Source organism: Loxodonta africana, chromosome 26 (assembly GCF_030014295.1).
Source record: "Loxodonta africana isolate mLoxAfr1 chromosome 26, mLoxAfr1.hap2, whole genome shotgun sequence".
NCBI classification, from domain to species: domain Eukaryota; kingdom Metazoa; phylum Chordata; class Mammalia; order Proboscidea; family Elephantidae; genus Loxodonta; species Loxodonta africana.
In genome coordinates, this window is record NC_087367.1 from 27,212,591 (window position 1) to 27,231,499 (window position 18,909).

At 39.2% G+C, this 18,909-nt stretch overlaps 1 protein-coding gene and 1 pseudogene across 2 annotated transcripts in view; one reads left to right on the plus strand and one right to left on the minus strand.

The window, feature by feature from the left end:
* The window catches only part of STRN (striatin), a 148,245-nt gene that overhangs the window by 36,670 nt on the left and 92,666 nt on the right, over positions 1-18,909 (plus strand). The window lies entirely within an intron of this gene.
* LOC135228680 (microtubule-associated serine/threonine-protein kinase 2-like) lies at positions 6,789-9,345 on the minus strand (annotated as a pseudogene).

Genomic DNA, 18,909 nt, shown 5'->3' on the forward strand with positions numbered 1-18,909 from the left:
TTATTGTCCATTTGGAAACCCTGGTTGGCAGTTCAAATCCACCAGGCACTCCTCGGAAACTCTGTGGGGCAGTTCTGTTCGGTCCTGTAGAGTTGCTGTAAGTCGAAATCAACTCAACCGCAATGGGTTTGGTGTTGGTTTTATTGTCCATTTGTATATCTTCTTTGGAAAAACGTCATTTTAAGTCCTTTACCCATTTTCTGATTGGATGTTTTGTCCTTTTTTTGAGTTGCAGGAGTTCATGTACGATCTTTTAATTTTTCCAGTTTCCTTGGATATTCTAGGAATACAGTCATTCTGTTTGCAAAAATTAATACTTATTTACTATTTTTTGTACACGTGTACAAGCATTTTTTATTACTATATTAATGGAATTGGTGATGGGACCATCTTAGACCATCTTTGGGAAGGACTGTAGTGCCTCTTGTTTAACTGGAATGATGACTTGGTTTAGGAGTCCCGGTGGCACAGTGGTTAAGAGCTCGACTATTAACCACAAGGTTGGCAGGTCGAATCTACCAGCTGCTCCTTGGAAACCCCGTGGGGCAGCTCTACTGTGCCCTATAGGGTCACTATGAGTTGGGATTGACTCGATGGCAGCTGTTTTTACGTAGGAAAAGAAACAGGCACTTTGTGTACCAAAATTTGCTGAACCCATTTGTGTACATTGTTTAGTTTGATGTTTACAAGGAGACTGTGAGCATGGGGATGTTATCCCCATTTTTACTAATAAGGAAATGAAATCTTAGCCAGGTCAAGTAGTTTGCCTCTGTTAAGTGACAAAATGAGCTTTAAAAACATTCGATACTGAATTTTATTGAACGGCTTTTTTTGGACTCTTTTTGACTTCTACCTCATAGTTTTCTGTTGTTGTTGTTAGGTGCCATTGGGTTGATTCCGACTCATGGTGCATACAGGCCTGTGACCTTCGGAAGCAGATGGCTAGTCATGTCTTCTGAGACACCTTTGGGTAGCTTCAAACCTCGAATGTTTTTGCTAGTAGTCGAGCGCCTAACTGTTTGTACCACTCAGGGATTGAGTCTTGTAGTACTGTTGTAAAGTATTAATATACTAATAAGATAGGTATGTGAAAGGGCTGTGTTAACCACAGTGCAAAAGCTGGACATTATTCACTGCTTATAGTTAGCTTAGGAAACCCAAGTGGCATAGTGGTTAAGTGCTATGGTTGCTAACCAAAAGGTTGGTGGTTCGAAACCACCAGGTGCTCCTTGGAAACTCTATGAGGCAGTTCTGCTCTGTTCTATAGGGTCACTGTGAGTCAGAATCGACTCAATGGCAACAGGTTTGGTTTTTTGATTTTTAGTTAGCTTATCCGAGATAAGATATTCAGTGTGGTACGTTAGATACTAGATTAAGACTGCAAAAGCAACAGGTGGTCCTGGAATGATTGGCGGTGTATCAGTGTGGGGTGGGGGGAATGACAGCACAGTGTACCCCTGTTCAGTATTTGCATTTTGAAAAAAAGAACTCTGACACACTTAGAAAACAGGTTTGTGCTGTTGGTTTTATTTTTATTCATATTATTTTATTGTAATAAGTAAAGCATTGTTTTGGTTCAAATTTTTTTTGTAAGAACAAAAATAGTTTAAATTTAATAGATATTCAAAGATACACTTTAGAATTAAATCTGAATCAGCACTCTGTAAACTTTCATCTAAACCACAGTAAAATGTTCAAAAAAAAGAAAACCCTTAGGAGCACAGTTGTACTCTGACGTACCTGAGATCGACATGAGTCGAAGTCCACTTAATGGTAACTGGTATTATCCTGGTACTGGTATAGAAATTACATGTTAAAACAGTAATATTTTGGATATATTGGGCTAATTAGAATGTAAACATTGGAATTAAAATTGAATCAGACATTTACTGAATCTACCTTGATAAGGAAGAGATAAAGGATAATTATGTAAAAAATTATAAATTTGGCAATAATAAGAGTCCATAAAGACCAATAGCAGAGGACAATATTAAAAGATACCAATGTATTCCAAAACTTTAAGCAGAATATTAATAGTGTTAATAATTTTGAAATCTGATAATACTAGAAAAATGATTATAGGTCAGTTTTATTTATGAAAATAAATGCCAGTAGGCAACACCAAATGGACTCAAGACCCACTTATCTATTGCCAGAGCTGAAAATGAAACCTCTTCTGTCTAGCTGCACCTGTGCTGCCTTCGCGATGGTTTCTTAGGGCCTGCTTTCCTTAATTTTTTAAACTTTTGTTTATACTTAATATGTTTGTGTGATAACTAGTTTTTTCTTCCTTCTGGAACATTAATCTTTAAAAATATTTTCAAAGTATACTTTCAAGATTTGTTAAAATACTCACTGCCATACTTATGGTCTTGGATGTTCGACCATAGCGTGTTTCATTTGCATTGACTTAGCTCCATATTTGTTTGCTTTTTTTTTTTTTTTCCCTGTTTTCCTTGTAGAGCCATTTACTGGTAATGAAATCCTTTTAAGGAATATGCTTCTTCTTCCTCTTGCTAACTGTCAAGAGTGAATGTTTTGTAACCACTGTGGTCATAGAATATAAGTTTCTTTTCGAACTGTCTTTTCAGGATATTTATTTTCTTTTCAGGATATTTATTTACTTATTTATAAATTAATACTGTCACTTCTATGCAGCAAGGTTTTTTTTCCCCTTTATTTTAAAACTGAAATTATTTTTCTCTTCCTCAACTTGTTCTGGACTCTGCTGTCTTGATCGAAGTATGTTATTATGTTAACCTGTAAAATTTTGGGTTTTTTTAGTCATAAGTATGTAAGAACATAGAGAGATTATCTCAAAAGGAGAGTTTATAATACTCTTTATTTATTTGAGAATTTGGTAGTAAAATGAAAAGTAGGTTGTGTTAGCTGATACATTAAAATGGAGCAAGAGAGAGCCTATAACCTGAAAGAGAATGGCATTTCTGGGGCTGGTGCAATAATATCAAAGAAAAACAATCAAATTAAACATTAGATAACCTGGTGATTGAACAAGTTTTCCTTGGAATTAAGAATTTGGAGAACATATGCCATTTATACCACCACTTTCCATCTTTCTTAAATATATCTCTTCATAGTTTCCATTTTCTATTGGCTTCGCTGTCATATTGAAAGATAATTTATTACTCACATATGCATAGGGCCCTTTTAAGTCCTGTTGGATGTGTTGCAAAAAAATGAAAAAAAAATTTTTTATTGTGTTTTAGGTGAAAGTTTATAGTGCAAAATAGTTTTTCATTAAAAAATGTTATATATAAATTGTTTTGTGACATTAATTGCAACCCCCTCAATGTGTAATATGAGTTCATTTATAGGAAGGTTTAATGAAAATCAAATTGGTAGTTCAATCACCTAGTCAGTGTTAACATTTCACAGAATATAATTTGTCTTCTAAGTGTATGAATTTCTCCCTGAATACCACATAACATAACTTTCTTACAATTCTGTGGCATTTGTCATTAGAGTAAATGATTATGTATAATTTATTGCCTTGACAGAGGGCAAAAAAAAAAAAAAAGCCAATCCAAAATTTTAGACTTTGTTGTTAGTGGAATAATTGTATCTTCGTATACTATGGAGAGCATAATTTTACTGTAAGAAGACAGTGTCTTGGACAGCTGGTTGCTTATACCATAGATAAAATAGAATATAAGCAAACAGGAAGATTTTGTTTAAATATGAAGCAAAAGGAAGAGAAGAGCTTAAATGTGTTTCATTCAGGGCATTAAGTAGTTTTTTTTTTTTTTAATGAAATTGTTTTCATTATGTTTTTTGTCAGCTTTTATTATCTGTCACTTTGTTTTTGTCTAAATATTTAAATTTATAATTTTCATATGGTAATACTGAAATATTTCACTTGTTCTGTTTTAGTAGCAGGAGCTGTGGTTCATGTTTCATAGCCATCTATGTGGTAGATGAAAAAACTGAGAATTGAAAAATTTTTCAAAGTTATAAGAACAAAAATTTTGTAGTTTATAGTAACTATTTTTTAATTTTTTTTACTTCAAGTTTGTGTCTTTTGTCCGTTTACTGATCAATTGAACTTTTATCTTCTTAATCAAATAACATTAAATAACTACAGTATTGCAAGGTACTGTGGGCCAGAACAGTTCAGTCTGCTTTTTTTTTCATATAGCTGTTGTCCTCAAGAGATTTATAATATAGTAGAATACACGAATCCTGTTTCTGTATCATCAGGACAAATCAAGTGAGAGACACTCAGTAGCCACTTAATGAAAGTTTGCTGAATATATGAATGAAGATTTCTGCCCTTAAACCAAAATAAAAACCAAACCCATTGCCGTCAATTGTGACTAGGAAATGAGATAAACCATAAAAAAAAAAAAAAAGTGGAAAATTAAATGAGAACAAGTCAGTCATTGTGTGATAGTTCCAATTAAATGAGATTACACTGTGAGTTGGTTCTGACTCATAGTGAACGTATAGGACAGAACAGAACTGTCCCATAGGGGTTCCAAGGCTGTAAATCTTTTTTATGGAGGCAGACTGCTACATCTTTGTCCCACAGAGCAGCTGATGGGTTCAAACCGCAGACCTTCCAGTTAGCATCCAAGAGCCTTAACCGCTGTGCCACCAGATTTAGCAGAGTGCCTGGTACACATTAACTGCTCCAAAGTGTTTGTTTTCTTCTCTTTGATTGAACAATAATATTGTTGTTGTTATTAGCTGCCATTGAGTTGGCCCCTGTGACTCTGGGCACAGTAGAATGCTGCCCAGTCTTGCACCATTCCCACAATGGATTTCAGGTCAGATCTTTGCAGTCCATGGAGTTTTCACTGGCTGATTTTTTTGAAGCAGATCACCAGACTATTCTTCCTAGTCTGTTTTAGTCTGGAAGCTCCAGTGGAACCTGTTCAGCATTGTAGCAACACGCAAGCCTCCTCTGACAGATGGGTGGTGGCTGAGCACGATATGCGTTGGCTGGAAATCAAACCGCAGTCTCTTGCATAGAGAGCAAGGATTCTACCACTGAACTACCACTGCCCCCATGAACGATAACAAAACTCTTAAGTGCTGTAAAATGGTAAAACAGTATTTTCATATAGAATTTTTAAAAATAAAGAACAATAAATGCATGTGGGCTTCAGAGAAGGGAGGGATTAAGGATTCCTGTGACCTGAGTAGAACTGGACGTTGGTAGGATCTGAATGTGAAAGGGCATTTTGGGTAGGTAGGAGGTAGAAGAGACGAGCATAAGCCAAGTCATGGTCCTGGGAAATTGAGACGATGTCTGAAGACTAACAGACGGGCAGCTTTGGTTGGAGCCTAGGATCTGTGAGAAGGGATTGTGGAAGACACAGCTAGGAGCATGATTTGGGAACAGATTGTAGGTAGCCTTAAATTCCACTGGGAAGAGTTTGGGCTTTATATACATAGCACAGAAAACCACTGAAGGTGGTCGAGTAGGAAAGCGGTATTATGTTATTGCCTTAAGAAGACTGTTTTTTGCAGTTACATGGGTTACAGTGAATCAGGGAGAGACTAAAAGTCATCTTAGATTTATTAGCTGATAGTTTATACATACAGAATGAATGCTTTAAATATGAAAAGTGTTGGCTTCAAAGAATGCTTCTTTAGAGATTATATACCTCCTAAAAGATAATTTTATTGGTTTAAAACATATTTAAAACTCCTTTGGTGCTTTCTAACCGTGAAGAAAATCATACATTATAGAAGACTTGTCATGGGATGCTTTCAGAGACCTTTGCAAATCCTCAGAATTTTAACTTCAGAGCCTTTGTGTAGAATCCTTCCTGCCTCTGAATTGTATTTCCACTGTGAGTTGTATGTTTATTATGTAGAGCCCTATTCTACAAGTTAATGTTCTTTCCAACTTGAGTGAAAGTTTTATTTCACTTGATGAACAGTTTTTGCTCAAGTTAGAGCACTTGCTGAATCAGTTTAATGAATTTTGGGGGTGTGTGTGTGTGTGTGTGTGTGTGTGTGTGTGTGTAGAACATCTGGTGGACTTGTTCACGTTTGTAGTTACAAGCTGTTACCAAATGTGACATTTTGTATCTTTTCTGGTTAAGGGCAATCACTTTTTGGTTCCTCATATTTTGTTCACTTCTAACAGCTCTGCCAGCAGTTTGGTTTTTTTTTTTTGGAGGAAAAGAGGCATTTTTTCCATAAAGAAACTTATGTTTTTAAAAAATAATTTTTTAGAATTATTGCCTTTGTACTTTGAGATGCAAATGCTTAGTGTTAATGTGGGCTCATGCATTTAGCCTTTGGATCTTGCCTTTAGTCTCACCATTGGCTTAACACAATGTCTTCTTAGATGGTTTTTAAACAGTGGTAACTATGATTGTTAAATCCATGAACGTGAAGTCCGTTATGCTCTATACCCATAGGAATTCCTCCTTTGATTGATATCTTATTCTCTCACACCTCTCTTCTGTGTGTGTGTGTTTGCGTGTATGTGTGTGTGTGGAGTCAGTCAGTCCCTAGGTGGTGCAAAATGTTAAGCACTGGACTACTAAATGGAAAGGTTAGCTGTTTGAACCCACCCAGAAGCACCCTGGAAGGAATGCGTGGCAGTCTGCTTCCAGAAGGTGACAGCCTTGGACACTCTGCGGAACGCAGTTCTACTCAACACTTGAGATTGCCATGAGCTGGAATTGACTCGATGGCAGCCGATTTTATATATATGTATATATGTATGTATGTGTATGTATAGTTTGTTTCTTTTGGTTTCCAGGAGTGTATATTACACAAGTCTGAGTGCAAGAAATGGCAGACAGCTGCTATGTTTTCTTTAAAAAACTCATCAAGTGCCAGGCCAGTGCCAAGCCCTGATCCTTTTCCTTGGTTCTCGGCCTCTCTGGAGCAGACTGGGCTTGGGCTCCTGGGTGTGTGTGGGTAGCCTCTGCATGGAGTATCCTGCGTGCTCTTATCTGAGGCATGCTGTACTTCGTGATGCCCAGGGGTAGCTCCAGCTCTTCCTTTTCTACGTGTGAACACTCAAGCTTCCATAGCCAGCTATGGTTGGGAATATTACGAGCAGATGAATGGGCCAGTCCAGGGACACTGGGTGGCTGTGACCTCTCCACCTGCCTCAGAGATCAGTTTTCAGGGTGGTCTGGAGCTGTGGCTTCCAAGTTCTGGGGTTGGGCTGGCCCAGCTTCCTTCGTTGCCTTTCTGCTTGAGGATGCCGTGTCTGGGCGCTTAGTAAGGAATTTGCAGGACCTTTGGCTTGGCTCCCTAGGGGTAGAGGAAGCAGCAGAGCAACTGGCGTGGGGATGAGTCCTGAAGAGTTGGGACAAAGTGCTGTTAGTGCCTGAGTGTGGAGGTGCTTGGCTTCCCAGCAGCCTTCAGTGGGCATGGGGTCTGTGAGTCTAGCCCTACCCAGGGTGTGGGCTGGTGAGGAGGTGCTGGCAGCCTCCTCAAAGGTTTTCAGGCTCTCAAGCCACCTCAGAGGTAAAGTGGTGGGGTGGGGGGAGGACACTGGGGCCCTCTATTCTGGGAGGCCCTAGTGTGACCCCTGTCAATAGTCCTGGGACCACTGAGCCTTGGTGCCTTGGTCACTGGGCAAGAAGTCATCCTCTTCCCCATCCCCTGTTCCTCTGAGGGATGGATTCTGGCCTACTTCTGGGTTAGGCGGTAAGCTCGGCTTCCGTATACCTTGTTCTTTTCCTCATTGGTGGCATCGTCTGAGGAGTCTACCTTAGATGGCTTCTTGTTTCTGCGGTGACTTTCTGTTCAGCCTGGCCTTACTGGAGGGTGCCCAGGGCACATGAGGGAACAGGCTTGTCTTAGTCACCTAGTGTTGCTGTAATAGAAATACCACAAGTGGATGGCTTTAACAAATTGAAGTTTATTTTCTTGTAGGCTAGAAGTCCAAATTCAGGGTGTCAGCTCCAGGGGAAATCTTTCTCTGTTGGCGCTGGAGGAAGGTCCTTGTCATCAATTTTCCCCTGGACTAGGATCTTCTCCACACAGGAACCCCAGGTCCAAAGGGCATGCTCTGTTCCCAGCAGCAGCTTTCTTGGTGGTATGATGTCCCCCACCCTCTGCTCACTTTCCTTTCCTTTGATCTCTTGTAGATAAAGGGTGGTGCAAGCCACACCCCAGGGAAACTTCCTTTACAATGGATAAAGAATGTGACCTGACAAGGGCGTTACATCCCACCTAATCCTCTTTAACATAATCTAATCTTGTCTTATTAACCACAGGGAGAGGTTAGGATTTACAACACAAAGGAAAATTCTATCCGTCAAAAATTGGAGGACAACCACACAACACTGGGAATCATGGCCTAACCAAATTGACATGTATTTTGAGGGGACACAATTCAATCCATGGCCAGGCTGCAGTTCCCTGGTAGCACCTCCTCCCGAGACAGCGCACCCCTGGTTCCAGCTACCTCCAGAGGGCTGACATCAGTGGGTGGCAGTTCAAAGGTATGCTTGTGAGAAGTGACTAGCTTCTCAGAAGTGGCAGGTGCAGCCACCAGCTTCTTGGATGACTGCACCCTCTTAAGCAGTGGTGACAGGGCGGCTTCGTACTCTTGGGCCATGAGAGTTGCCTGCCTAGAGGAGGTGACAAGTGAAGCTTGATGGGGAAGGCCCGGACCCATGGCCAGACAGGGGTGATGGGGAATGCTGAGGTGAAGCTGTCGGTGGTGGAGAAGGGTGTGGGCCAGTGGTGACACTGGGATGCTGCCTGCTGACTTGCGCCATGGAGGGTGGCATTAGTGTTGGAGCTTGGGTTCTAGACCATGCAGGGGGCTGGGCTATGTGCCTAGAGCCAGCTAGGGAACTGGGCATGAGGGAGCTGAGGGACCTGCTCTGTGGTGAACCCCTCCTACTGAGTGCACGGCATCAGAGGCCACCCATTAGCCCTGAGTGGGAGATGGTGGGGAGGGGTTGTGACTGTGTGGGGTGCCTGGCTCACTCTTTCCTGATGAGAAGGAGCAATTGAGGGAAGAAAGGCTGTGGTTGGTATGGAGCAGGGATGCCTGCTTGGTGTTCTTCCGGAACATGGAGCTTCTTTTCCTGCTTTCTTGCCCATCCTTGCTCCTCCTCTGCTTGCTTCTTCAGGCCATCTGGGCCATCTTGGTCTTGCAGCTGCTGCCTTTCCAAGCTGGTCCCACTTTAATGGATGTGTTCTTCATAGCTGTTGAAATGGATACCGTGTTTTCACTCTCTGGGATCAGCTCCACCACGTTTGTGTGCACCAGCGCACACACAGGCTCCCGTTGACATGAGTGATGAAGTCACCCTCACATAGCCCTGCCTCGCTGGTTACACACACACACACACACACACACACACAGACACACACAGACACACACACACCCATATTTTAAACTGAGCTTTCTAGCCATTTGAGCAAACATTAGGAATATTTGTAAAGGTTTGGAAGATAGGAGTGTGTTGTCAGAACTGCTTGGTTGGGGGCCAAAGGAAACTTTCACAAGGACTCAAAAACCTTCTAACGTACAGTTATTTATATGCCTCTGTAAGCAGATAGCATAGGTGTATTTAATTTAGTGCTTTAAATGAGAATTTGGGCCAGTTGGGGGTATTCTGTATAGGAAAGCCTATATTTGTAATCACATACTTAGGGGTGGAGAGACTGCTTTGTGAAAGAATACACCACCTTCTCCTATGGTATCATCTAAAAAAACTTCTTAATCTTTTTTGAAAAAGAATATAGGTAAATAAGTAAAATATAGGTATTTTATTTATGAGGAGTATTTCTGGAAGCTCACTATTTAAAAGTACAGTTGGCTGAAGATAAAATACAGTTTTTGAGTTGGACATCAGTTCTGTACTTAACTTCAGAGTTAAATAGGCATCGCATTGTATTTTAATTCTGTTTATTTTTAAATTTATTGCTTTTACCTATAACTGTATTTCTGGTTTTAGTTGTATAAAGCATATCCTGCTGGTACACATATGTTTTATGCAACACGTTTGTTCCATCCATTAGACTGAGCTCTGTTATATTTGTTTTATCACTACTTGAGACCTACTTTTTGTTTTTTGAGACCTAGTGCCCATAACTGTGCCTGGTACAAAGTAAGTGCTTGGTTAATACTGTTGAATGAATGAATATTTCTCATGGGCCGCTTAATTTATTTTTATCAGAAGACCATACTGCCTTGTCTTAGCGTCCTTCTGAACGTATGTGTGTTGATCATGTACCCTAACTAGATTGGAAGTGCACTGTGAGTAGGAACTTGGTTTTGTTTTTCCTGTAGTCTCCTTTACAGCAGTTTGGATAGTGGTGGGTAGTAGGTATTCCCGAGACACATGATTGAACGGAAAAATGTTGGAGAATTTTATTTCCTTCTCAGGAGACTGCTGAAAATAGAGTCATAAATGAGGAATTTGGAAAGGAATCAGAAAAGCTAGTATGTACTGGTCTGTCAGTTTGAGGGCCTATGTAGAACTCCATACTTGTGCTGTGTAAAGAGCTATGGTTCTGGGATGGCTCTTTTCCTTGTTCCTTAGCAGCCTATTAGCTTTATTTTTGGCCTTCTAACTGTGTCGCAGATGGTGTACGTGAGTGTTTCTCGAGCGTGGTCTCGTATCAGTAACGTTAGCATCATCTGGGTACTTGTTAGATGTATAAATTCTTGGGCAGCACTACCCCAGGCATTCGGAATCAAAGACCCTGAAGGTTGCATCTGGCAGTCTGTTTTAACAAGCCTTCTAGGTGATTCTGATGCTAAAGTTTGAGTACTCCTGCTGTAGATCACTAAAAATGGGGAGCATTGAGTTGTCTTGTCATTAATTAGTTACCTGACTTTGAGAAAGATGCTTAACCGTTCAGTGCCTGTGTCCTTGTTTCCTATATGGGGAGTGTGGATATCTTTTCCAGTTCAGAACTCAGGAAACCTAAATGGATGTTAATAATATTTTGACCCATATCTGGTAATATCATGCCAAATGGTGATACTATCTTTAGGGGCAGTGATTATAAGCCAGGGAAAGCCATTGGAGTTGACTGAATGTAAGGATAGCAGCAGGCTAGATTTAAGAGCATAATGTAATCCAGAGCTTTTCAGAGGGAATACTTGTTTATAGAAGACATTAAGTTTGAACGCAGATTATTGAATCTTCATTGCACACTATTTCTTAGCTTATGTAAACCATATTATTGACCTTTACATTCTAAGTATTTCTTATTATTTGTGACTTTGTATTTACAGTGAAGATGAGAACCTTTAATTAGTCATGTTTTCTAGTACTTTATTTTAGATTTTTTAAATGTTTACTAAATTTACATTTCCAATTCTAAAATTATAATTGGTGTTCAGTATTATTGTTTAGAATATATTCCAGGAATTTTAAGATTTACTTTCTAACACTGAAACGAATCTGTGTTTTAGTTAAGTTTATGTTTTCCCTGGACCACAAAGCAGAAATTACTGTTCCTAAAAGTGAGTGCTCTTTCCCTCCAATAGCAGCTGACTGCTATTGGACCCAACCCAAACCGATGTTTTGTATAGTTTTCTTAAGACACTTTTTAGTGATTTCGGTTATTTTGAGTTGTAGCTCTTTTTAATTTTAGAGTACAAGATAGTTTAAAATGTCTTTAGTAAATGGTGATGGAAAAATCGCATTGATTTAGGATAGGATTTCATAGCCAATTAATGTAATTGCTGTCAGTAAATTGTACACCTGTAAAAAAATTGAATTGGCAAAAGCTATGTGATAGATATGTTTGTAACAACAACAGCAAAAAAGTAATTGCTGAGGCTGGCTGTGTACAACTAAAAATCTCATGGGAGTTGGCTTTTTGCTTTGGGGGTTTAGGGTCATGGTTTCATGGGACATCCCAGTAATTGGGTTAATAATCTGTTTTTTAGTGCTTCTGTTCTACCTCCTAGTTCGATGTGTAGTGCCTAGGGTCTTAGAAGCTTGCAAATGGATGTCCAGGGTACAAAAATTAGTCTCTATTTGCCTGGAGCAACAGAGGAAAAAGAAGAGTCAGGAATAAGAGAAAGAAACGGAATGTGCGGCTAATGGCCTCCATGAACAGCTGCCTCCTTTACCATGAGACTTGAAGAACTGAATGATGCCTGGCTACCGTTACTGAACATTTTGATCAAAGATTCTATAGAAAAATCCTGATCAAAAGTGGGAAAATGCAGAATGGAATTCTAAATTTTCATGGAATCCAGCCTTTCTGGAGCCTTTGAGGCTGAATGAACCCGTGAAACTGTTGCTCCAAGATAAGCGCTAAACCTTAAACCCAAAATATCCCCTGAAGTCTTCTTAAAACCAAGCAGTGGTTTAGCTTTACTGGTAAAGAATGTCTGCCTTGAGCATTATACTCTTTTAAGATCTATTTACAGGTAGTCACTGACTTACGACATGATGGAATTATGACAAACCGCACTTATGGCTATCCATTTTTGTTTTTGTACCGTATACAGTGTTGCACTGCATAATTTGCTGATGTTATCATTTTCAGACGTTCACTGGCAGATGTTCAATTTTACTATTTTATGATTTACTGTACAAAACACTGCCATATAGCAGGCTATGGCCTGGTCTACAATGAAGTCGATGTCAGTGTGGGGAGTTGTGACAGAAAGTTGGTCAGGGCTCACTCTAAGAACATATGACAATTGAACTGTACAAGTGCCTGACAGGTGTTACAATACCCGCTTCATTGTTACGACACTGACAGACTTCATCGTAGACCAGACCTATAACGTGATCTTACTCAGTGTTTCATACCATAAGAAGCATCAGTTGTTAATTTGGAGCTGAGTTGTTCAGGTTTCTCCAACTGTAACACCTACATTCCTTGTTTCCCCAACAATATGTATAGCAAAAGAAGTCATGCCACCACAAAGTCTAATCCAAAAAAGAAGGTGAGGAAGGCTCTAGACATGGCTATAAGGATGACGATCGTTAAGGCCTGTGATAATGGAAAGATAGTCGGCGAGATAGCAATTGAAGGAAGGACTTTCTCGTTTGACCGTTTTGACAGTCATTAAGGATAAGAATAGAATTTTGGAGGCAGTTAAAGGATTGGCTTAAAATCAACAGTTTCAACAAAGCAGCAGCAAGGGCGACTCCCCTAGATGGAGAACTCTGCTGATGATTTGTATAGAAGACCAAATCCAGAAGAGGATGCCTATGAGTTTACTGATGATTCAAATGAAAGCACGTAGCTTTTTTTTGAAAACTTGAAGGAACAGCAAGGAGAAGACTACCATGAGTACATGATGGAAGAGCTTGGTGGAAAATTGTCCATATGGCGAGAGCAGTGAACTTAGAACTTGATACTGCCAATGTGGAACAGCTCATAGATCACGAAGAAGAGGAATTGATAGATCAGGACTTAATGGATTTTGAAGAGGAAAGAAATGCTGGAGAAGAAAGAAATAATGAGGAAGAAGGAGAGAAGTTGTCAAAAAAAATGTACAGTGAAAAGATTAGCTGAAGTTTTTTCTAAACTAAATCAGACTTCAGTTACTTGAAAACATGGATCCAAATGCTGACTGCTTTGCTAAAGTTGATAGATTCAGGGAGCAGTGAGATGTTACCTCGAAATATGTAAAGAATAAAAGAAAAGGACCATACGGACAATTCTTACTAATTTTCTGACCAGAAATGCTATCTCCATTCACGGGAATGATCCAGATGATCCAGAACCCTCCACAAGTGGAGTTATTACTGCAGCTGACAAAATGACATTGTCTGGCCCTTCGGTGTTAGAGTAAATTTTTATGATTTGTGTATTTTTTTATGTATGCATATATGAAAATATATCCATGTTTGTATGTAATGTTTTCCACTCCCAAAGACAAAGATTGAATTTGTAAAGATACTGATAGTAAATAAGAATGAAAACTTAAAAAAATAATGAGGTATCCAGTTAACATCAGAGCCTACTTATGACGGAGTCGTTGGAACAGAATCCCGTCATCGGCACTACCTGTATATGGGATCAAATTGACAACAGCAACTTGAACGATTAGATAGAAACCTTTGGGGCAGTGAGTTTATGTTAATGTGGGAAGAGCAACTCAGAATAGAAGGTGAAAATAGGTGTAATCAATGTCACTTAATTATACACGTAGAAACTTAAATTGGTATATATTTTTACTGTGTATATTCTCAACAACAAAAAATAAAATATAAAAAAATCTTCAGTCAGTTAAGTGGTACATTTTAAATATTTTAATTCTTTGCCGTGTATTCCCGTGTATGCAGATAAACTTGCTCAGATATAGCAGGTTTATATTCCTTACATAAATCCTTTTGAGCAATTACAGTTGAAAATAAACATTTCCTGCTTACCATTTATGCCTAAATGGTAAAATATCCTGTTACTGTTGTTTTTATCTTTTTTGCTCCTAATGGTTAGGAAATGGTAGGCCTAATTTTAGGTATAAAAAACTTAAAAAACTTTATGGAATTTTAAACATGTATTTTCCTTGAAGATAATTCAAAGTTTTCAAAAAAATATATGCCATTACCATTAGGTTTACTTCTACAGATAAATGAAATGGTCATAGTATGTAAATTAACATGTATTATTTTTATCACTTGAAGCTATTTGTAAGCTTTATCTATTTCATCAGATTGAGTTTCCCTAGTTTTTGCAATTTTTTCTTACTGGGTTAATTGCATGTCTTAATCTCACTCTCCTCCCCTCCCAAACTCTGGAAAGTTCAGGTGAGCTCACTCTGTGAAGATACTGAGGTGACAATAGTATAGGCAGGGGCGAGGTTTCTAAAAATGATAAAAATTAGCTGAATGGTATAAAATAAAGTAAATTTCATATTAGAGGTCAGAAATAGAAATGTATTTGCTCTCTAACTGGAGATCTGCCTCTGTTTTCAGAAGGAAGCCTGTATTGTAGTGATGTGCAAGGAGAACTTTTTAGGGGTCCTTTTGGGCCATACGTTTTCTGTCACATCCTCACTGCTGATACCCCACTACCCTAGGTGTGTGCCCTGAGTTTTCCAAGTGGTGATTCGGTCGTGGTCTTGGACTGTCACCTTGGTTCATTTGTGAGAATACTGTCACCTATTTGTGCTGGACCTACACATTGAAGCACCATAATATGTCTACCTTAAAAAAAAAAAAAAAAAGTGGTTGCAAACTGCACACATTTTTCTTTTTTTCACATTTAACATATCTTGGACATTGTAAAAATGGCTTGGGGGAGGTGTCTGACCTCCTCCAACCCCACAAGGGGGAAAGAGAACCAAGATCAACAGCCCAAGGCTGATTCCTATAAGATAGAGGTCAGACAAGCCTTCTCTCTTTGCCATCTTTACTAATTCTGACACTAACCGTCCCTCTCATGGCAGTCTACTTCTCTGCTGGGTTCTGTAATTCACTGCAATGGTCACACAGAACTCACAGACTATATTCACAATTATGGGGTTTATTAGGGAAGCAACAGTTACAATTCAAGCTGAAGAACACTTGGGAACCTATTATACTGCCGCAGTAGTCAGAACAGCCTGGTGCTGGTACAACAGATACATAGGCCAATGGAACAGAATTGAGAATCCAGACATAAATCCATCCACATATGAGCAGTTGATATTTGACAAAGGCCCAAAATCAGTCAAATGGGGGAAAAGACAACCTTTTTAACAAATGGTGCAGGCAAAACTGGATATCCATCTGCAAAAAAATGAAACAAGACCCATACCTCACACCATGGACAAAAACAAACTCGAAATGGATCAAAAACCTAAATATAAAATCTAAGATGATAAAGATCATGGAAGAAAAAATAGGGACAATGTTAGGAGCCCTGATAAATTGCATAAACAGTATAAAAAACATTACTAACAATGCAGAAGAGAAGCTGGACACCTGAGAGCTCCTAAAAATCAAACACCTACGCCAAAGACTTCACCAACAGACTGGGAAAAAGTTTTTAGCAGTGACATTTCCCATCAGCACCTGATCTCTAAAATCTGCATAATAATGCAAAAACTCAACTACAAAAACACAAATAACCCAGTTAAAAAATGGGCAAAGGATATGAACAGGGACTTCTCTAAAGAAGACATTCAGGCCGCTAACAGATACATGAGGAAATGCTCACAATCATTAGCCATTAGAGAAATGCAAATCAAAACTACAATGAGATTCCATCTCACTCCAACAAGGCTGACATTAATCCCCAAAACACAAAATAATAAATGTGTTGCAGAGGTTGTGGAGAGACTGGAACATTTATATACTGCTGGTGGGAAGGTAGAATGGTACAACCACTTTGGAAATCAATTTGGCACTTCCTTAAAAAGCTAGAAACAGAACTACCATACAATCCAGCAATCCCACTCCTTGGAATATATCCTAGAGAAATAAGAGCCTTTACATGAACAGATATATGCACACCCATGTTCATTGCAGCATTGTTTACAATAGCAAAAAGATAGGAGCAACCAAGGTGCCCATCAGTGGATGAATGGATAAATTATGGTATATTCACACAATGGAATACTGCACATCGATAAAGAACAGTGATGAATCTGTAAAACATTTCATAACATGGAGGAACCTGGAAGGCATTATGCTGAGTGAAATTAGTCAGTTGCAAAAGGACAAATATTATATAAGACCACTATTATAAGAACTGGAGAAATAGTTTAAACAGAGAAGAATATATTCTTTCATGGCTATGGAGGGGGAGGGATATAGGGAGAGGGCTGTTCACTAATTAGATAGTAGATAAGAACTACTTTAGGTGAAGGAAAAGACAACACACAGTGTAGGAGAGGTCAGCACAACTGGACTAAACCAAAAGCGAGAAGTTTCCTGAATAAACTGAATGCTTCGAAGTCCAGCGTAGCAGGGGCAGGGGTTTGGGGACCAGGGTTTCAGGGGACATCTAAGTCAATTGGCATAATATAATCTATTAATAAAACATTCTGCATCCTACTTTGAAGAGTGGCGTCTGGGGTCTTAAACGCTAGGAAGCAGCCATCTAAGATGTATCAATTGGTCTCAACCAACCTGGATCAAAGGAGAATGAAGAACAGCAAAGACACAAGGTAATTACGAGCCCAAGAGACAGAAAGGGCCACATAAACCAGACTATATCAGCCTGAGACCAGAAGAACTAGATGGTACCTGGCTACAACCGATGACTGCCCTGACAGGGAACGCAACTGAGAACCCCTGAACGAGCAGGAGAGCAGTGGGATGCAGTCCCCAAATTCTCGTAAAAACACCAGACTTAATGGTATGAGAGTAGGAGGACCCTGTGGTCATGGTCTCCAGACCTTCTGTTAGCCCAAGACAGGAACCATTCCCAAAGCCAACTCTTCAGACAGGGATTGTACTGGATAATGGGGTAGAAAATGATGCTGGCAAGGAATGAGCTTCTTGGATCAAGTAAACACATGAGACTATGTTGGCATCTCCTATCTAGAGGGGAGATGAGAGGGAAGAGGAGGTTAGAAGCTGGCAGCATGGACATGAAAAGAGAATGGAGGGAAGGAGTGTGCTGTCTCATTAGGGGGAGAGCAATTAGGAGTATACAGCAAGGTATATATAAATTTTTGTATGAGAGACTGACTTGATTAGTAAACTTTCACTTAAAGCACAATAAAAATTAAAAAAAGAAAGCTCAGGATACAGTTCCTCCATCAGGATAGCCTCTCCCCAGCTGTGCTCTCCCTGTCCTTCAGTGTTTACCGAAAGGCACTCATCTCTCTTTCTTTGTAGGCTGGGAAGCCCACCACGCTGTCTCCTGCTGCCAGGTCTCTCCTTCCTTGGTGGTAGTGGGCTCCTCCCTGCTCTGGAATTGGCTCTCTTTTAAGGCAAAACTGACCAATCTCCTTGGTAAAAAAAAAAAAAAAATTTAGGCCACAACTATTCTATCATACAGTCACCTGGGTGGAAATTACAAACGCATGGCTAGAAAGGCCACACACAAAAGTAATTACTCCCACTGCAGACTTTCCGTATCAATATATTTAGAAGTGTCTCTCCTTTGTAACAGCTACATAGTATTCCTTCCTATAGATGTATCCTACTTTCCTTCTGTTTTTTCCCCTTTTCTCCTTTTTTCAGTCTCTCCCTCTCTTCTATTTCCACCCCTCCTTTTCAATTAGATAATCCAATTCAGACAGCAGTGTACTGCCATGTCAGGAGAATCTTTAGCTGGTATTTAATCTTTATTTTGAAAGGATGTAGATTTATACCAGTTATTTACATTTTAGACTTAGGCTGTTTTTTCCAAAAGGAATTGACATCATCCTTATGTAGGAACATGTGTCTTAAGACCTTTTGTTTCTTACTTTCTGACTAAAGTTTTCCAGAAGGAAAAAACTTAAAGAGATTGAGTCTTTTTTCCTCTGCTCTCATAGGCCTTAGTTTCTATCCTGATTTTCTTCCTGTTGTACTCATAATTGATTTAACTAGTTGCCTGGGTTGTACGTTCACTGTTGTCTGTCCTTTTTTAGTGTATCATTTCATATATTTGAAGGATAATGTTCTAGTATTAAAATCGCTGAGTCAAAGGGAATGTGCGTTTACAGAATTGGTAGATAATGGCAAATTGTCCCTTATAAAGATGAAGCCAGTTTACAGTACCACAGCCAATATATAAATGACTGTTTTCCAATGCCATTTCCAACACGGTGTATTATTAAATTATTGAACTTTATCTGTCTGATGGAAAAGGAGAAACCTGACTGTAATTTTCACTGGCATTTCTTTTAAGTGTGAGGATGAACATCTTTTTAGTATGTTTGAGCCTTTTATATTTCTTTTTCTGTCAACGTAAATTGAGTTCTTGGTCTTATTGATTTGTTAAGTGAACCCTTGTGATATGTGATATGAGTATTTTTTTTTCCTATTCTGTTGTTTGAATTTTGTTAAAAAAGAATTGTCTTATATTTTCTAATAGTTTTTTTAAACA